The following is a 19,603-nucleotide window of genomic DNA, read 5'->3' on the forward strand; positions in this document are numbered from 1 at the left end:
ATCAAAATATATACAAATGAAGTATGTGAAGATGACGAACAAAGACGACATACGTAAATTGAAATGCGTTACGCTGTTTAGAAAAAGAAAGCAAATTACAAATGAAACAGAAGTTAATGAGCCAAACAAAAACTTCTTTCAGTTTTTGTACTGAAGATTGATAAAGAACCCACAAAATTACTGTGTATAACGTGTTTACTTATAAGTAAAATAAAATGTAAATACTTAGTATAAGTAAACACGTTATACACAGTAATTTTGTGGGTTTCTTTTTCAATCCACAGAAATTAATGTTAACCAAGCCCAAAAGTACCATACTGATTACTGAAGAAGAAGAAGAAGAAGAAGAAGCGACTCTAGGCGCAGAGGTTGCGGTAAACGTTTCAACTTGAAAGTGTCATGGGGTATTGAAGTGTCGTTGATAAATACTACCCACTATAATACAACTTCACAATGGTGAGAATATTCGGAAGTTTTTGACGCTCAATGAGTGTTAATGAAGCGTCTGGGGTTTAAATTTGTGGCTCGGCCGTGAGCTTAGGGTAGACGAGCGAGTAACCTAGAGGCTACCTACCTAGCTATGCCTACCTTTTGTAGGGGAGTCGTTTTAAGCCTAAACCCTCAGTAGAAATTTTGTATTTTTGTTATATATAAAAAGTTATAGGGTAGTTTACAGGTTCCCGGGCCAGTTTCCCGGGCCGCGCGACACCAAATGTGAAGGTTACCTAGTACTCTTAATCGAAGGGAGCGTACCCTAGGCCTGGTTACTAGGCTAGCCTATACTAAAAATTTTTAAAGCGTTTTGGTGAGATTTCCGCTGCCGTGGACGCCCTTTTCAGTACCCTCTGTTTAAATCTTAAAATTTGGCCTTAATTTATACGAACTGGATATTGGTACGGCAGCCGTACCCCGATCTCGGTAGATATTGGTACGGCAGTGAATTGCGCATGCGCGAACCCTTGTTTATCGCCTCACGCATATCCAAAGACTATATACTGAAGTATATAGTCTTTGGGCATATCAGTGACAGCAAGAAAAATGGTGACGGAACAGCATGAACCACGGAATAATACATTAGTTTTTGCCGAAAAACAGATGTTTTCAGGCTTTAACGAGCTGAAGAAAGCCATAGACATCTAGGCTATGAAGACTCAAGCTTTCAAAAATTGGGTAATTCATGGTATATGTAGGTCACGAACGATCGAATCGGCCCTGAAAAGAATTCCGAAGAGGAGAGTCAAGAGGAATTATACATAAATATATACACTACCATCGTATCTTTGGTGACTTTCACGGCCCTTTATTCTGCCCGACATCGGCAGTTGCAAGGGCCGTTATACACTTTACAATATTCTTTTAATTCACTTCATTGGGTATATTGCAGCTGTCGGAGAAGACGATAGAATTTACCAGGTAGTGAAAAGGCAAATTGTTCCGTATACGTAATACAAACCCTCGGTCCTTTAACAATAGGAAGGTAACTAGCGGCAGCTGGGACGGTCGTAAGCTTCGAACAAGGGGAAGGGGAGAACGGTAGTTAACTGCTTGTCCGATCGTGCGCGCGCCCGCGCGCCCGAGAGGTGAAGAATCACTTTTGCTTTCGGCCGCGGGTGTGAAGGACGTGTTCGTCATCGCTCTCTGCCCGCTCCATCGTCGTATGCTTTGTTTATATTGTGTTTTCTACTAATGGTTTGGTTTGACTTGAAAATGAAACTGTAAGTACACTGTTTTCATTTTCATTACTTAATTATGAATCAACATGGAGCTATCGCCGTAGAGACGGCGATTTCCGCTCTTTTCATGAATTGAACCCTTGAATTATGTCTCGGTGCCGAGGGCGGGCGCACTCGCGCCGAGTCATGTATTTTGGGCGAAAGTGTGTAATTGAAAGATGTAAGTACTCTTTTTCATTATATTTTTGCCCTGTGCGTTCGTTGCCGAGAGCTTGATTGCGCTCGGCAAGAGGCTCCTATTTTGTATGAATAGAATGCAATGAAAGTGGATTCGCAATGCAGTTTTCTTTTCATTTTCATTTATTAATTGCATCAAATTTAATTTTGGATCAATTTCCGTTCTTACCCGGGAATTAATCCTTACGATTTATTGCTGTGAAAGTGAAAATAGCAAGTGCAGTATTGTTCATTTTCATATATATTTATGATAGCATCATATTATTATGGATCAAGTTTCCGCTCTTCTTACCGGGAATTGATTTTTCCCTCTTTAAGTTCTATGAAGTGGAATCGCAAGTGCAGTATTCTGTTTTCATTTTCATATTACTTTTCACTGCTGTGCGGGGGTAGGGGAAGCGAAGGTCTGCCAGGAAGTCGTCGGAAAGCTCTCCCGCGACTCCCTTGGTATCCGATTCTTCGTCTTCTTTCCTGCCCCCCCGCTCAGCTTCCTCGTATTTTGTTTTTGTGGGGTCCTTCCTTCCGTTCGGGGTGGGGCATGTCTCCCCCCCCGTGCGTGAGGGAACCCCTCTTACTAATCTGTCTGTGCTACCGCAGGTGCTACAGCCGTGGGAGACGACCTTGGACAGGTATGGACCACTGCGGCTGCAGGGCGTGCCTAGCATCCACGATCTGCTGCAGAGTCTAGCGAGGTCTGGGGCGGTGACCTTGGAGTGGTCTCCACTACAACCTTCACGGCCGCTTACTGCTGCTTCCCCCCGCTGGTCTACACTCCCCATGCTGTGTCGGTGACGCCGTCTGCCGCTTCTAGGGCCGGTCGCCGCCGTACCGAGGAGGGGTATGCCGCCGCCGCCTGTGTTTTCTTCGTGTTGCCTGCCCCAGACTTCCGCTGTTCCAGCAGCTCGCCCCCTGGACCGGCCGCCAGTACCACGCTGGCTGCCGATGATTCTACGAGGCGATGGCTGGGCCTGCCGTACCTGTCGCTGATGTGGTTCCCGCTACTGGCTTGGCTGTCCCTTCTGTGTTTACCGCTGCCGCTGTTCCTGCCGCTCCTGAGCTGGTTGCTGTTCCTGTCGCTCCTGGTTCCTGCGCCTGTCCATGCTGGTCCTGCCATGGTGTGTCCTTCCCCAGTCCCAGGTCCTTCCGGACAGGTGCAGTCGGGCCGTGTTGCTTCGGCAATAGGCCCGACTCCGGCCTGATGGAGGACCTGACGACTGTCCTGCGTGAGCTGACGAAGAAGAGGAAGGTGTCATCTTCGTCTTCGTCTGTTGCTGCCTCTTCCCCTTCGACTTCTAAGGCCCATAAGCCGAAGAAGAAGAAGGCTGCCTCCCCCCCCTAAGAAGTCTCCTTCGGGAACTTCTAAGGGCCCGTCCCACCTCGGTGGGACGGGGGTCCTTCTGCTGGTCCTCCTGCTTTCGGGCCGAGGGGCCCGTCTCCCCTTCCGTAAGGAAGAGATAGACGGGGACCAGAGGAGTATCGGTTAGCTCTGGTACTTCCTCGCCTGGTGCTAGCGGCGATGCCGCTACGCCAGGTTCCGGCTCGGTCTCTCGTTCGCGGGAGATCCCGAGTGTACGCTCTCCTCCCTCGGGAGACCGTGCAGCCAAAGTTTCGGCGCCAGAGTTCGCTCGGCGCCAAGACCACGGCACGGAGCAGAAGGCTGGCGAGAACCGCTCAGGTGACTCTCGCCAGGCCAGCGGCCGCTCTCGCAGCGACCAGCTGGTAACCGGGTTTTGTTATTCCCCCTAAGAAGACTCCTTCGGGAACTTCGAAGGGCTCGTCACATTACGGTGTGACGGGAGGGGTTCTTCTGCTGGTCCTCCTGTTCCTTCGGGAACGGGGCCCGTCTCCCCTTCTGAGAAGAAGAAGACGGGGACCAAGGGTGTGCTGGCTACCGCTGGTACACCCTCGCCTGGTCTTGGCAGCTCTGCTGCTAAGCCAGGTACCGGCTCGGTTTCTCGTCCGCGAGAAGTTCCGAGTGTACGATCTCCTTCGGGTGACCGTGCAGCCTAAGTTAAGACGCCTGAGTTCGCTCAGCGTCATGACCGAGGCACGGAGCAGAAGACTGTCGAGAGCCGCTCAGGTGACTCTCGCCAGGCCAGCGGCCGCTCTCGCAGCGACCAGCCGGTACCTCGGGTGGACGTGACGGTCTCTGACCGGCCACGGGTTGAGGCTGGGAAGAGGTCCCCCAGGTCCCCTCGACCGACGGTACCAGCCTCGGCTGGTACCGAGCGGTTTGACGTGCCGCGAGGACGCTCACTCCGGTCTCACGGCGAAAGCGAGCTCTGCAGGTCACCTGACCGCCGCTCCCACAGGGACCGGGCGGATACGGTGACCAGCAGCAGCTCGTCTGACGCACGGGACCGGGGTCGACGTGCTCAGTCGAGCCGCTCGCCACAGGTGAGCGGCACGGCCAGGCCTGCAGATCAATCCCCACCGCGGGTTGGTGATCGGCTGCAGCCCCCCACGTACGCTGGTCCTGCCAGCGAGCGGGGGGAGCGTCAGGTCTGTCTCTCCACTACCTTCAACTTCCTCGGGCTACACCGGGAAGAGCGAGGTAGCTAGGAGTGATCGTGAGAGGTGCGCCGCTCACGATCCCGTCACGACGCCGCACGTGCCACGTATGGTCTTAGGACCAACCAGGACGTACGCGCAAGTGATTGGAGGCGACCGTCAGGGGGAGAGTGGGTAGCGTCAGTTCTGTCTCTCCGATACCTTCAACTTCCTCGGCATACGCCAGGAAGAGCGAGGTATATAGGAGTGATCGTGAGAGATGCGCCGCTCACGATCCCGTCACGACGCCGCACGTGCCAGGGTTGGTCTTAGGACCAACCAGACGTACGCGCAAGTGATTGGAGGCAACCGTCAGGGATCTCGTTTGCGTGGTCCTTCTTCTGAAGGAGGAGGGTCCTGGGAGCTGCTCTTGTTGGAGGGACTGGACGGTCCTACTCCTCAAGACGCTGTAACTTCCGAGATTCAGAGTAACTTTACCCAGGTTATTGCACTGATTCGTCAGCACAACGACCGGGGGGAAGGATCGCCGCTCCCACCAGCAGAGCCCATGTCTCTGCTCGAGTCGTTTTGGGGCCCGAGAGGGAACCCAAACCGACGGTGGGTATGCCGCGATCGGAGCTTGCCGATTCTGTCTTGAACCAGAGTCTCTCGTCTCCGGACAAGAAGGCTCTCTCAGTTCTGGCCTGGTCGATCAAGCTACTTCCACCTCCTCTACTGCGACAGCGGCGTTTCTACGTGTCTTCGGACACCGTATTTAAATACTCCTTCGGTCCTCCTGAGAGGTTTCGACCTCGACGAGGACTGAATGAGTCGGAGGACGGTATCGGCTCTCTCCTGTCAGGTGTCGATCAGCCCCACCCAGACGACGTTCACAGTGGCGGCAGACCCTTACCTACAGTGAGAGTTCGTAACCCTCCTCGGGGAAAACGTTTTCTCCTGACGATACGTTTTCCCAGACTCTGAGAGGCCATCGCCGCAAGGCGATGGCTGCTCCTACTCTTCTCCAACTGCTAGTTCCACTGGGAAGGCGAGCGAGTATCCAATTCCTCCCCCATTCCCTCTCTCCTTACGGCTACGAGGGAAAGGGGAAGGATCCTACAGAGATTTCTCTGTAGGATCCCACGTTGGGGACTGCGCTACCAGGGGGGACCTTCGGGTCCTACCTGACGTAAGCCCCGGTCGTTGAGGAGGGATCCTGCCCCATTCTCGATTTCTACGGGAATCGAGAGGACCACCAGCCGATATCGTTTGGCGAATTCGGTGGGGGTTTCGCAGACTGCTTAAAATTCTACGGAATTTCTAGCGCATTCAGAGTGTTAGTTTCTTACGATCTCCAAACACTTAGGCGAGACCACGGTCCAAAGTGAGCGAGACGAGAATCCCCGATATGTTACACGATAATCGGGAACCTCGCCTATGCTCGAATTCCTGGAATTTCTAGCATTAGGAAGAAGACTGCTGCTGAAAGAAGACTATCTCACAGTAGGCGACCAACCTGGAATAGAGAAGAATGGACGGGAATATCCAGTTTGGCTGGAACTATCGTCTTAGTATTCTGTTCACCATTGAAGCTTTCCTTCGAGGAAGACTTCTCCTTCACTCTCTTTAATAGAGAACGAAGGTGGTCGATCTCCAATCCTTATTTGTTCCGACACGGCATACAAACCCTTCTCGTCCTTTTACAATAGGAAGGTACTAGCGGCAGCTGGATAGGTCGTAAGCTTTCGAACAAGGGGTTCGGTAGTTAACTGCTTGTCCGACAGGCGCGCGCGCGCGACTGGGAGGTAAACAAATCACTTTTGCTTTCGGCCTGCTGGCGTGTGGACGTGTATCATCGCTCTCTGCCCGCTTCATCGTCGTTTGCTTTCGCATGATTGTGTTTTTCTTTTTCGATGTATCTAGTGAAACTGAATTGTAAGTACAATCATTTCATTGATTCAATTGTGAATTAAAGGATCTTGCTGCACAACGCTCTCCGATTACCCGAGTGCCGGGACTGAAGGGCGTAATTGCGGGAATTCATTTTCCCAGAATGATCCTCGTATTGTGTATGCTCGGTGCCGAGGGCGGGAGCGCTCGCTCCGAGCGTATATTGGGTTAGAAATGTGTAGATGAAAATCGTAAGTAAGTACTCTTTTCATTTATATTTTTTTGACCTATGTGCCCGTTGCCGAACGAATACTATCGGCACGGAAACTTATTCAGTATGAAAGTGGTGAATAGGCAAGTACAGTATTCTTTTTCATTTTCATAGATTTTTATTGTAGCAATACTCATTTGGATCAGTTTCCGAGCTTGCCCGGAGATTGATCCTTCCCCCTTTTTATGTTGAATGAAGTGAAATCGCAAGTACAGTTCTTTTTCATTTTCATTTTGTTATTGAGATTGCATTGTTGACTGGGATCAATGTTCCGTTATTCATGGGAATTGATCCTTCTCTTTTTGATTGTATGAAGTGAAATCGCAAGCGCAGTAGTCTTTTCATTTTCATATATCTGTTGATTGCATCAATTCGTTATGGATCAAGGTTTCCAGAAACCTTGATTCATAAGGTAAGGAATGAAACCTTTCACCCTTACCACGCTCGGTACCGAGTGCGCAAATGCGCTCGATCCGAGCCCTTTTTCATTGTGAAGTGAATCGTTTTGCAAGATGCATTTTTATTTTGTTCCTTATTATTGATTGCATCAATATTATTTGGTTCAAGTTCCGCTCAGTCCAGGAATTGAGCCGTATGCCTTGTATTCGTGCCGATGGCACGATTGCTAGAGCTCTTATTTTGTTGTTGGGTACATGGGTACTGTGCGGGGGAGGGGAACGAGAACCCCTCCGCTCAGTTCCCACTGATGACTCTTCCCCTTGGGGGGGGGGGAGGTTATCGGCGTTCTTCTCCTCGCCCGATCCGTCGAGCGCGGGGGAGGGCGCTCGGTGCCCGATGTACAATTGTATTAGGGGTCTTCCACTCGTTCGGGAGGGATCAAACCCCCGCACGAGGGGATTTCCCCTCCATTAACGCTACTACTTTTATTTCCCCAGGTGATACTGCCACGAGGGTGGACCTTGGTGAGGTATGGGCGTCCTTCCAATTGCAGAGCGTGCTGGTGTCCAGGGGCGGCGGTTCTATGTCTGGGCATATTGCGGTCACCCATGGAGTGGTGACCACGCAACCAGGTGACGACGTCCCTCCTCACCTGGTGTACTCGCCTCGCGTGGTAACAGTCTTGCCTACAGCCGCTGTGAAGTGCCGTTCACCGTACCGAGAGGGGGGCGTGCCGCCGCCGCTCGTGGTTGCCGCGCTGCAGCGACCACACTTCCGCTGCCCTAGAACTCGCCCCTGGACCTGCCGCCGGTAACAGGATGTTGCTGCCTGCTGCTCCACTTCCTGTGTTTCCGGTGCTGCCTGCCGTACCTGCCGATTCTGGGCTGACTGTCCAGGCAGTTGCTGCGCTGGCCGTCCCTGCCGTTGCTGCGCTGGCTGTTCCTGCCGTTGCTGCGCTGGCGATCCCTGCCGTTGCTGCGCTGGCTGTTCCTGCCGTTGCTGCGCTGGCGGTCCCTACCGAGGATGTGCTGGCCGTGCCTGCTGTTCCTGAGATACCCATACCTGCTGATGTCGTCCCTGTTCGTGGTGGTACTACCCCAGACTGTGGTCTGTCTGTACAGGTGCGTCCGGGCCCTGTGGCTTCGGCTACAGCAGCCCCGGCTCCGCCCTGGATAGCAGATCTTACGTCTGTCCTGAGGAAGCTGACGAAGAAGAGGAGGAAGGTGTCGTGGTCGTCGTCTTCATCTTCTTCATGGTGTCGTCAGCCGCGCCCCTCTTCCCCTTCGACTTCTAAGGCTTTACAGCCGAGGAAGAAGAAGGTTGCCTCCTCCCTCCTAAGAAGCTTCCTCGGGAGCTTCTCGGGACCCGTCTCACCTCGGTGGGACGGGAGGGTTTCTTCCGCTGGTCCTCCTGCTCCTTCGGGAGCGGGGCCCGTCTCTTCTTCCGCAAGGAAGAAGACTACGGGGACCAGAGGGGTACCGGCTAACACCGGTACTTCCTCGCCTGGCGTAAGTGGTTCTGCCACTGCATCAGGGTCCTCCGTCTCGGCCTCTCGCTCGCGGGAGGTACCGAGTGTACGGTCGCCTAACAGCGACCGTGCAGCCAGGAACCAGACCTCTGAGTCCGCTCAGCGTCAGGTTCACGGCACGGGGCGGAAGACTGGTGACAGCCGCTCAGGCGACTCTACCAACCAGACGCCAGCTCTCACTCTCGCGGTGAACAGCTGGCTACCCGGGGGGACGTGACGGTCCCACGACCGACACGGGCTGAGGCTGGGAAGAGGTCCTCCCGTTCGCCGGTGCCAGCCACGGCTGGAACCAGCGACGTGACGTGCCGTGAGGACAAGCACCGGTCTCAATGCGACAGTGGAGCCTGCAGGTCGCCTGACCGTCGCTCTCACAGAGAGCGATCGGGTACGGCAACCAGCACCAGCTCTTCTGACACTCGAGAGCAGTGCCGCTGTGCTCAGTCCAGCCGTTCTCCACAGCGAGACGGTTCGACCAGGCCTGCAGCTCGATCGTCACCGCGGGTTGACGATCGCCTGCAGCCCTCCAAGCCTGCTGGTCCTGCCAGCGAGCGACGAGGGAGCGTCAGGTCTGCCTCTCCCGTACCTTCAACCTCCTCGGGTTACACCGGGAGGAGCGAGGTATTGAGGAGTGATCGTGAGGGGTGCGCCCCTCATGATCCCACCACGACGCCCTACGTGCCAGGCACGGTTCTTGGACCGGCCAGGACGTATGCGCAAGTGGATGGGGAAGACCGAGAGGGCTGTCGCTGTTCCCCCTTCTTAGGAGGAAGGTTCTCGGAATATGCTCTTGTTCGAAGGGCTTAACGGTCCCACTCTGCAAGATGCTGTGACTTCCGAGATCCAGAGGAACTTTGCCGAGGTTACGGCGCTGATTCGTCAGCACAATGACCTCGGGGAAGGATCGCCGCTCCCACCAGCAGAGCCACGTCTCGGCTCGAGTCGTTTTGGGGCCCGAGAGGGAACCCAAATCGACGGTGGGTCGGCCGCGATCGGAGCTTGCCGACTGTGTTGAACCAGGTAGTCTCTCGTCTCCGGACAAGAAGGCTCTCTCAGTTCTGGACGGTCGAACAAGCTACTTCACCTCCTCTACTGCGACAGAGGCGTTTATACGTGTCTTCGGACACCGTATTTAAATACCCCTTCGGTCCTCCTGAGGTTTCGACCTCGACGAGGACTGGAATGAGTCGGAGCGGTATCGGCTCTCTACTGTCAGGTGTCGATCAGCCCCACCCAGACGACGTTCACAGTGGCGGCAGACCCTTACCTACAGTGAGAGTTCGTAACCCTCCTCGGGAAAACGTTTTCTCCTGACGATACGTTTTCCCAGACTCTTAGAGGCCATCGCCGCAAGGCGAGGGCTGCTCCTACTTTTCTCCAACTGCTAGTTCCACTGGGAAGGCGAGCGAGTATCCAATTCCTCCCCCATTCCCTCTCTCCTTACGGGACCCGGTCCAACAGCAGGCGTACGTTCCAGGGGCATCGAAGGACGTAGCATGGAGACAGGAGATCAAGACCATACTGAGCAAGAGAACTGTAGAAATCGGTACGGATCAAACCACCAGGGCTTTACAGCCGACTCTTCCTGATGGAAAAGTCTACGACAGGCTGGCGCCCAGTGATAGATCTCTCTCCCCCACGAACCGGTTGGTTCGCCAGACCCGGTTCACGATGGAGACGGCACGCTCAGTGCTCGACTCTATCAGGGGAGAACGATTTCATGCTTTCAGTGGACTTGAAGGATGCGTATCTACAAATACCCATTCATCAGTCCTTCGGAAAGTACCTCCGCTTCATCCTCGACGGGACGGTGTACCAGCTCAGGCCACGTTGCTTCGGTCTCTCAACCGCCCCACAGGTGTTCACGCAAGTGTTCACTCTGGTGTCTGCTTGTGGCCATTCGCACGGGATATGTCTGATGGGATATCTCGACGATTGGTTAGTCCTGGCGAGCTACCGCTCGCAGTGGCTACAGGACAGGGATCGACTGCTCGAGTTCTGTCGCGATCTGGGGATCGCTCTGAACTTCGAAAAGTCCGATCTCGAGCACAAGCAGAGGATGAAGTACCTGGGTATGCTGATCGACACGGTAGCAGATTCAGGGAGGCGGCCAACCAGTTCCTGTCTCGGCAGGAACAGGTAGCTCAGCAATGGCAAGTCGTGATCGGACACCTGTCGTCACTCGGGAAGCCAGTCCCTAACGGGCGTCTTCACCTGCGGTCTCTTCAGGGAGACCAAAGGAGAGTTGGTCACAGGCGACGGATCCCCCAAGCCTCCCTTGATCACTGACACAGGAGGTGAGGCAGGACCTAGCCAGGTGACTGGACGACAGGAACCCCTCAAGAGGAGTGCCTCCGCGCACTCTCCCCCCGGACATGCAGCTGCTCTCAGACGCATCGACCGAGGGATGGGGCGCACACCTGGAAGAGTTGCGGACTTCAGGAGTGTGGTACGAGAACGACAAGCACCTTCACATCAATGTACTGGAACTAAAGGCAGCGTTCCTTGCTCTCCAAGAGTTCCAGGACCGCTTGATGAGACACTCAGTGGTGTTGATGTACGACAACACCACGGTGGTGGCTTACGTCAACAAACAGGGGGGACCTAGTGTCTCTCCCGTTGTATCAGTTGACTCGGCAGGTGCACGAGTGGGCCGAGGCACACTCAATAGAGCTGTCGGCACGCTACATTCCAGGGAAGGAATGTAGTAGCAGACACGCTCAGCCCCAGTCGGGATCAGGTGATAAGGACCGAACGGTCTCTACACCAGGACGTGGCGGAAAGGCTCTTCGACCTGTAGGGGCGACCAGTCGAGGATCTGTTTTCGCCATCCGGCACAACAGGAAGCTCCAGGTGTTCTTCTCGCCGTGCCGGATCCATGGGCAGCTGCAGAGGACGCTCTTCAACACCCGTGGGACAACCTCTTCGCCTATGCCTTTACCCCCCCGTTCAGCCTGATTCGCAAGGTGATCAGTCGAGCACTGGTCATCCCGAATCTCAGGATGATCCTGATGGCTTCCAAATGGCCACAAGCCATTTGGTATCCGGACCTGCTGGCTCTTCTCGTAAGAGAACAAAACGAGAGAGATTACCCCGTTCGCAACACAACCTTCTCGCCCAGCCACACGTCGAGAGGTAACCACCGAGCAGTCCAGTTTCTACGTCTTCACGGCTGGCTGTTATCCACCTTCTCTTGCGAACGAGAAGCTTTTTCGTTGCGCAAAACAGAGATGGCTGGAAACGTCCGTCAGTCCTCTGCAGCTGTGTACCAGGGGAAGTCGGCCGTCTTCGGTGGTTGGTGTCATAGGACGGGGCCCATCTCCTCTCAGAGCCAATCTTCAGCAGGTAGCGGATTTCCTCGTTTTTCTTCGCCGAGGAAGCTCCTCTAAGTTCCCACAGTCAAGGATACAGAGCCGCCTTGTCGCTCCTCCTGAAACTGACGGGATTGGATATCTCGAACTCGTTTCGAGATCTCCTTGCTTAGTAGCAGCTTCCAAAGGTCTTACCACCAGGGAACTCGAATGAACCTCGTCTGGCTGGACCTGGCATCGGCGAAGAGAGTACGGGAACGTCATGCAGATAATGATGTGGATGAGATGCTGCTCTGTCCTGGGAAGGACGCTACGGCGCTATCTGAAGAGAACTCGACACCTCGGGCCTGAGGGTCGACGCCTCTTCGTTAGCAATGGGGTCAACAAGAAAGAAGTATCAAGAACACTCTTCGTCCTGGCTGCGTGAGATCTTCAGGAGGGCGTATGAGGGGCTGATGACATCCGTACGTACCGTCCGAGAAACTCACGAAGTTAGAAGTATTGGCCCCTCGTCGGCGTTTCGTAAGAACTTCTCCGTGGCGCAGGTATGGAAGGCAGTGGTCTGGTACAACCAGACCACCGGCAACTTCCCTATACCTATTGGATATTGCCCATAGGTCCTTGGATCGGTTTCCTTAGGACCTGTGGTGGCTGCTCAATACGTCGTCTAGCGAACCCAGACCCTAGCAGGCTGAACAGCATCGAGTCCTGGTGTGACTGTATGAATAGATAGTGATGAGGAAGTGACTGGCTTCTCTTTCTATCGTTTTCTTCCTCTCTACCTGTGGGTAGAGGGATACGGTCATCACCCTGCTGGATAAGGACGAGATGCCGGTGAGCTATACACAGAGCCCCCACCTATCCCTTGCACGAGGGATGGGAGCAGAATATCCACCACTTCCTTCTACAAGGGGGGGAAGTGGATGCCTACAAGAGTCAAAATCATGACTTTAACTTTGCTCCTGTACAGGAACAAGTTCTTACATTGCTGGTACGAAGAGATGCGCATGCCCCTCTCTTAGTACTCGGTCCAGAGGTCTGACCATTGATCCTGCGGTGCACACCCCGATCAATCGGACAGAGGCTTGGATCCCTCCCTCGCTCTTACGACCAGGGAGGCTTCCAAGGTTGGGCGAACACCAGTCGTTCACAAAAGACTCAGATTCCACCCACCAAGAAGTGAGTCTTCCTATTGTAAAAGGACCGAAGGTTTGTATGCCGTGTCGGAACAAATGACAATTTGTCCAAAATTGCATTTTTCCTAACTATACAAACCTGAGGTCCTTTTACACATAGCCCCACCTCATGCCACCCCTCACTCTGCAGTTTTTTTAGTTTTTCTTGGGCCCCAAAAGCAAAAGTGATTTGTTTACCTCCCAGCGTCGCGCGCGGAGGGCGCGCCTGTCGGACAAGCAGTTAACTACCGAACCCCTTGTTCGAAAGCTTACGACCTATCCAGCTGCCGCTAGTACCATTCCTATTGTAAAAGGACCTCAGGTTTGTATAGTTAGGAAAAATGCAATTTTGGACAATTGTCATCTTTTGTTTTCTTGAAGGAAAGAATTTAGGATGGAGATCGTTGTTCAGAATCCTACAAATATACTACGTATATTAACCTCGCGACATGATTCTGCTAAGCAGTTGAATGGTCCGAGGGGTAGGCGCATATCCTGGTTATTCTACGGATTGCGACTTAGACGAAAGTATTCTAATTGAACTGCACCCGGGTTGCCTGCAACCTCCCAGGAGTTTCCAGTTTCAATTTTATATACTTATGGTGTTGTCACAACAACACCATTTAAGCTTTTATATTTACCGAAATTCGTTTCGCTTAAATATAATTGCTCGAGCATATCTTTTTATGCTCGGTGGTTCTAGCCGAACGCATTCCTTCGTGGAAAGGATTACTTGGCAACTCAGGATGACGAGTCAGCGACAGCTACTGCGTATTGAATTGCCCGAGGCATTTCAGTATCAGCTGCCGCTTTGAGATAGACGGTTGTTTATGTCTTTCTCACCTGCTTTGATTGAATAACAACCGTATCTCTGCCCAACAATCAGGACTTAAGTCTCTGATTAACGGGGATCTCTCGCATACATGAATGACCATCTACTGCTGAGAAACGCTAGTATTCATCGTCTTCGGTATTGCGAGAATTTTAAACAGAGATATCTATTCGACTCTCATCTTTCTGTTTACCGCACGGTAACAGAATTCTGTAATAGTCTCTTGCTGCATCGTAATCCCGATAATGCGAATGATTTTTGCGGAATCTGAGTTTGTCCTCAAAATATCTTGTACTTCGGAGGTGTACCAATTGTTCATTGTTCACCCGCCCGATTAGCAGAGTATTGAAAGACATCGCCTACTCCCACACCTGCCAGCTCTACTTCCAAACGTTCAGCCCATGAGAAGCAGTTCTTCAAGCGGCTCTCCCCTGTGTTTCATTACTGAAGAACGAACCCCGCGCAAAAAAAAAAAAAAAAAAAAATTTCAATGCACCCCCGCTTTCATTGCACAACGACAGCAATGAAATGGCGGTTAGCGTTTTCAGTCATTTGTAAGCACAGGTTTAGAATCTTGAGGTTCCTTCTCTCGATTCAGCTGGAAGACGTAGGTTGCATTCATTGCCATACCTTCGTCTTCAACGTCACATAGTGTTGGTTTCCTCCTTAAGCTGAGATTCGACGTCTATGAGATTTTCTTGCCATCAGGGACCTCGGTCTCTTGAAGGCAATTGACTTTCCGCCCTTTTGAGCTTATGCATTAAGAGAATCATCGCCGCGCCGTCCGGCATCGGTGACTAACAAATATTTTATTTGTTTGGTCTCTCAGCATAACTCTTTAAAGGGCGAAGGTCCACGTGGGACTTTACCCGGATGCTTGGACAACTTGCCTCTACTGATTCCGAACCAGTCAGTCGGCAGCTGTCAGAGCGCCCGAGTCAGTTACGAACTATGCTGTGGACTTAGTTCGGTTGTTCCAGAGCAATCATTACTTCGTCTTAATAGCTTGTCAGTATGAGTACTGTACATAACCAAAGTCGAGAAGAGGGATAGGTCATACGACTATTCCCTTCTTTTCGTCTTAGGTAACTGCATGACTTCTCTTGAGAAGTCAAGCACATAAAGGGATGGGGATTGTGACGCTCGATTTCGTACTGATCTTCGTAGCGAAGACTCAGAACCCTTCGGTAACTGACGATTGGTTCGAGTCCTTCACAATACCCTCCCTAATGGACGTCACCGCCTCCGATACGAAGGTTATGCTGCTTTGTCCTGTGAAGGTGCGACGGAGCTGTCTGAAGAAACTCGACACCCAGGATGAGTGTGGACGCCTCTTCAATCATTCTCTCGCGTTCCGCAAGAACTTCTCCGTGGCGCAGGTAATGAAGGCAGGCGCCTGGTCCAACCAAGACCGCATGCACCTCCTTCTACCTTCAGGATATTGCCCACAGTTCCTTGGATCTTTTTCCTTAAGGAACCGTGGTGGTGCTCAACACGTTGTGTAGTTAACCCAGACCCTCGCAGGCTGAACAGCATCGTCTCCTGGTGTGACCGTAAGAAATGGATGAGGAATGAGAGTGTGACTGGCTCCTCTTCCCATCTTTTTCTTCCCTCTACCTTTGGGTAGAGGGACACGGTCGTCACCCTGCTGGGTAAGGACGAGATGCAGGTGAGCTACTCATAGAGCCCATCCTATCCCTTTCAGTAGGGATAGGAGTAAATATCCACCCACATTCCTCCAACAAGGGGGTGGAAGTGGATGCCAAATTGAGACAAACCCATCATTTTATGATTGTCTCTTGCAAACAGGAACAAGTTCTTGCTTGCTGGTACGAAGAGATACGCTTGCCTCTCTCTTAGTACTTGGCCCAGAGGTCTGACCATTGATCCTGCGGTGCACACCACCGATCAATCAGGACAAGAGGTTTGGATCCCTCCCTTGCTCAATTACGACCGGAGGCACTCCAGGGTTGGACGAACACCAGTCTGTCACCAAAAAGACTCAGATTCCTCCCACCAAGAAGTGAGTCTTCCTATTGTTAAAGGAAAGGACCGAGGGGTTTGTATTACGTATCGGAACAAATGACAATTTGTCGAAAATTGCATTTTTCCTAACTATACAAACCTGAGGTCCTTTACATATAGTCCCACCTCATGCCACCCCTCACTCTGCAACTTTTTGCATGGGCCTAAAGCAAAAGTGATTCTTCACCCTCTCGGGCGCGCGGTGGCGCGCGCACGATCGGACAAGCAGTTAACTACCGTTCTCCCCTTGCCCTTCGAAGCTTACGACCGTCCCAGCTGCCGCTAGTTACCTTCCTATTGTTAAAGGACCTCAGGTTTGTATAGTTAGGAAAAATGCAATTTCGACAAATTGTCATGTTAAACCAAATTTCAGCATTATTCCATTAAAATCGGGATAGTGTTGTTTTTGTAGTACAAAAAAGCGGGACAAAATTCACAAAAGCCAAACAAACAAAAAAAAGGGGGGAGGGACATTTTGCTAACTGAAAAAAGGGGGAAAGATGTTCAAAAAGTGTGACTTTCCCACCTAAAAGCCGAACTCTGGTTTTACATAATACAGTATGATTAGCAAACTGGTAAACGGATACAGCTAACTGCCGTATCTACAGCAAGTCAAGAGCGCAAATGCGGCACCAATGACAGAATCTGCCGTACCCTCACCGCACTATATTATTTGTACGGCAGGAAGTCTGAAATTGACGCATGCGCAATCACTGCCGTACCAATATCTACCACGATCGGGATACGGCTGCCGTACCTATATCCTGTGCCTAATTTATAACTTTGGAGAAAATACTACTTATCTAGCTAGTATTTCGAAAGGAGAGTAGAGGTCTTTAGCTCCGTTTCTCACCAACAACAAGTCGCGAGTGATGCCCATCTCCGGTGTCAGGATGCGTTATAATGTACTTTTGTTCCGATACGTAATACAAACCCTCGGTCCTTTAACAATAGGAAGTAGCTAGCGGCAGCTGGAACGGTCGTAAGCTTCGAACAAGGGGAGAACGGTAGTTAACTGCTTGTCCGATCGTCGCGCGCCGCGCGACTGGGAGGTAAACAAATCACTTTTGCTTTCGGCCGTGTGTGGGAAGGACGTGCTCGTCATCGCTCTGCCCGCTTTGTCGTTTGCTTTGAGTTTGAGTATTTGCCCTCTCTTTCTGTATAAATCAGATGATTGTAAGTACTTTGCATTTCTTTTGTTAATCATTATGATGAGTGAAGAAGAAATGGAGATTTGTTCCGACACGGCATACAAACCTTCGGTCCTTTTACAATAGGAAGGTACTAGCGGCAGCTGGATAGGTCGTAAGCTTTCGAACAAGGGGTTCGGTAGTTAACTGCTTGTCCGACAGGCGCGCGCGCGCGACTGGGAGGTAAACAAACCACTTTTGCTTTCGGCCTCACAGCGAGTGGACGTGTGTGTTCGACGCTCTCTGCCCGCTTCTCGTCGTTTGCTTTCTTGAGTATATGGTTGTGTTTGTGTATGAAAGAATTCATTGTAAGTACAATCATTTCTCTCTTTTCATATTAATTGAACTGCAATTAATTAATGATGGAATCTCCTCGCCTCGCTACCCCACGGAGACTATGCCGGGTACCGAAGGGCGTAAATGCGGGAAGTTCCGCTCTTTCCCGTAGATAGACCCTCATATTTGTGTGCTCGGTGTCGGGGGCGCGAATGCTCCCGAGCCGAGCCTTGTAATGTGTTTATTAATTGGTTGGAGGCGCAGTGGATTTTGTATGGGGCAGGAGGAAGAAGCGAAGGCCTGCAAGGAGTCGTCGGAAAGCTCTCCCGCGACTCCTTTGGTGACGGACACTTCGTCTTCTTTCCTGCCGCCCGCTCAACTTCCACGTCTTGCGCCTTCCCCTTCGGGGTGGGGTTTCTAGGTCCTTCTCCTCTCCTGACTTGTCGAGTGTGGAGGAGGGCGCTAGATACCTGACGTCGAGTTGTACTCTGGGTCCTCTATCCGTTCGTCTTCGCGCGAGCGGGTAGAGGATCCCTCTAATCACCCGACTTTTGCCTCCTCAGGTGCGGTTGCCGCGAAGGATGACCTCGGACAGGTGTGGGCATCGTTGGGGCTGCAGGGCATGCCGAGTGTCCAGGGGCTGCTCTACCATCTCGCTGGCGCCGTGGCGGTCACCCATGCAACGGTCACGACCACCACCACGACCATTACAACACCGGCTACGCTTCACCTCCTCACCTGGTGTACACCCAGCACGCGGTCTCTGTGACACCCACTACATCGGTGCAGGGGCCAGTCGCCGTAACTCGGGGGAGTGTGATGCCGCCGCCTGTGTTTGCCGTGCTGCCGCGACCGGACTTCGTGTGCCCGAAGAGCTCGCCCCTGGACCTCCCACCGGTACCTAGGATGTCTGTGCCGCTGGTCCGCCCATCTGGACCGCCTACACAGTCTGCCGTACCTGCCGTACCTGCCCAGCTGCTGTCCACGGACGTGACGTGGACCACTGCTGCCGTTCCTGTACCTGCTCCTGCGGTCTTCTGCCGTTCCTGTGATGCCTGCACCTGCTGATGTTGTTCCTGTTCCTGGCGCCGCTGCTCCCGATGCTGATCTGTTTCGGACAGGTGCGTCCGGCCCTGTTGCTTCGGCAACAGCAGCCCCGGCTCCGCTCTGGATGACAGATCTGACGTCGGTCCTGAAGGTTGACGAAGAAGAAGAAGAAGAGGAGGAAGGTGTCGTCGTCGTCTTCATCGTCTTCTTCGTCTTCGTCGTCGTCTGCCCGCCTCTTCCCCTTCGTCTTCCTAAGGCTCCCCTGCCGAAGAAGAAGAGGTAAGCCTCCCCCCCCCCCCCCCCCTAAGAAGTCTCCTTCGGGAACTTCTAAGGGCCCGTCTCGCTCTGGTGAGACGGGGGGTTCTTCCGCTGGTCACCCAGCTCCTTCGGGGGCAGGACCCGTCTCTTCTTCCGCAAGGAAGAAGACTACGGGGACCAGAGGAGTGCCGGCTAACACCGGCACTTCCTCAACCTGCTGTCATGGTTCGGCCACAGCAGCAGGGTCCGTCTCGGCCTCCTCGTTCGCGAGAGGTACCGAGTGTACGGTCGCCTACCAGCGACCGTGCAGCCAGGAACCAGACCTCTGAGTTCGCTCAGCGTCAGGTTCACGGCACGGAGCGGAAGACTGGTGACAGCCGCTCACGCGACTCTCACCAGACCAGCTCTCGCTCTCCGCGGCGAGCAGCTGGCTACCCGGGCGGACGTGACGGTCCATGACCGGCCACGGGCTTGAGGCTGGGAAGAGGTCCCCCCGTTCGCCGCACCAGCCACGGCTGGTACCAGCGAACTGACGCACGTGAGGATACGCACCGATCTCACCGTGACAGTGGAGCTCGCCGGTCGCCTGACCGTCACTCTCACAGAGAGCGATCGGGTACGGCGACCAGCACCAGCTCCTCTGACACACGAGACCGGGGGCCGCTGTTCTCGGTCCAGCCGTTCTCCACAGCGAGACGGCTCGACTAGGTCTGCAGCTCGATCGCCACCGCGCGTTGGCGATCGCCTGCAGTCTTCCAAGCCCGCTGGTTCTGCCAGCGAGCGAGAGGAGGGAGCGTCAGGTCTTCCTCTCCCATACCTTCAACCTCCTCGGGTTACACCGGGAGGGGCGAGGTATTGAGGAGTGATCGTGAGGGGTGCACCCCTCAGGATCCCACCACGTCGTCGTACGTACCAGGCACGGTTCTCGGACCAGCCAGGTCGTACGCACAGGTGGTTGGAGGAGACCGAGAGGGGTCTGTCGCTGCTCCTCTCCTTGAGGGAGG

At 53.1% G+C, this 19,603-nt stretch overlaps 1 long non-coding RNA gene across 1 annotated transcript in view; it reads left to right on the top strand.

The window, feature by feature from the left end:
* Positions 1-343: 343 nt before the first annotated feature.
* The window catches only part of LOC135210487 (uncharacterized), a 44,613-nt gene continuing 25,353 nt past the window's right edge, over positions 344-19,603 (top strand). Inside the window, exon 1 of the long non-coding RNA XR_010313514.1 lies at positions 344-456. This is a non-coding gene — a long non-coding RNA (uncharacterized LOC135210487). The remainder of the gene's footprint in view (positions 457-19,603) is intronic.

The sequence above is a fragment of the Macrobrachium nipponense genome, chromosome 39 (assembly GCF_015104395.2).
Source record: "Macrobrachium nipponense isolate FS-2020 chromosome 39, ASM1510439v2, whole genome shotgun sequence".
Classification (NCBI taxonomy): domain Eukaryota; kingdom Metazoa; phylum Arthropoda; class Malacostraca; order Decapoda; family Palaemonidae; genus Macrobrachium; species Macrobrachium nipponense.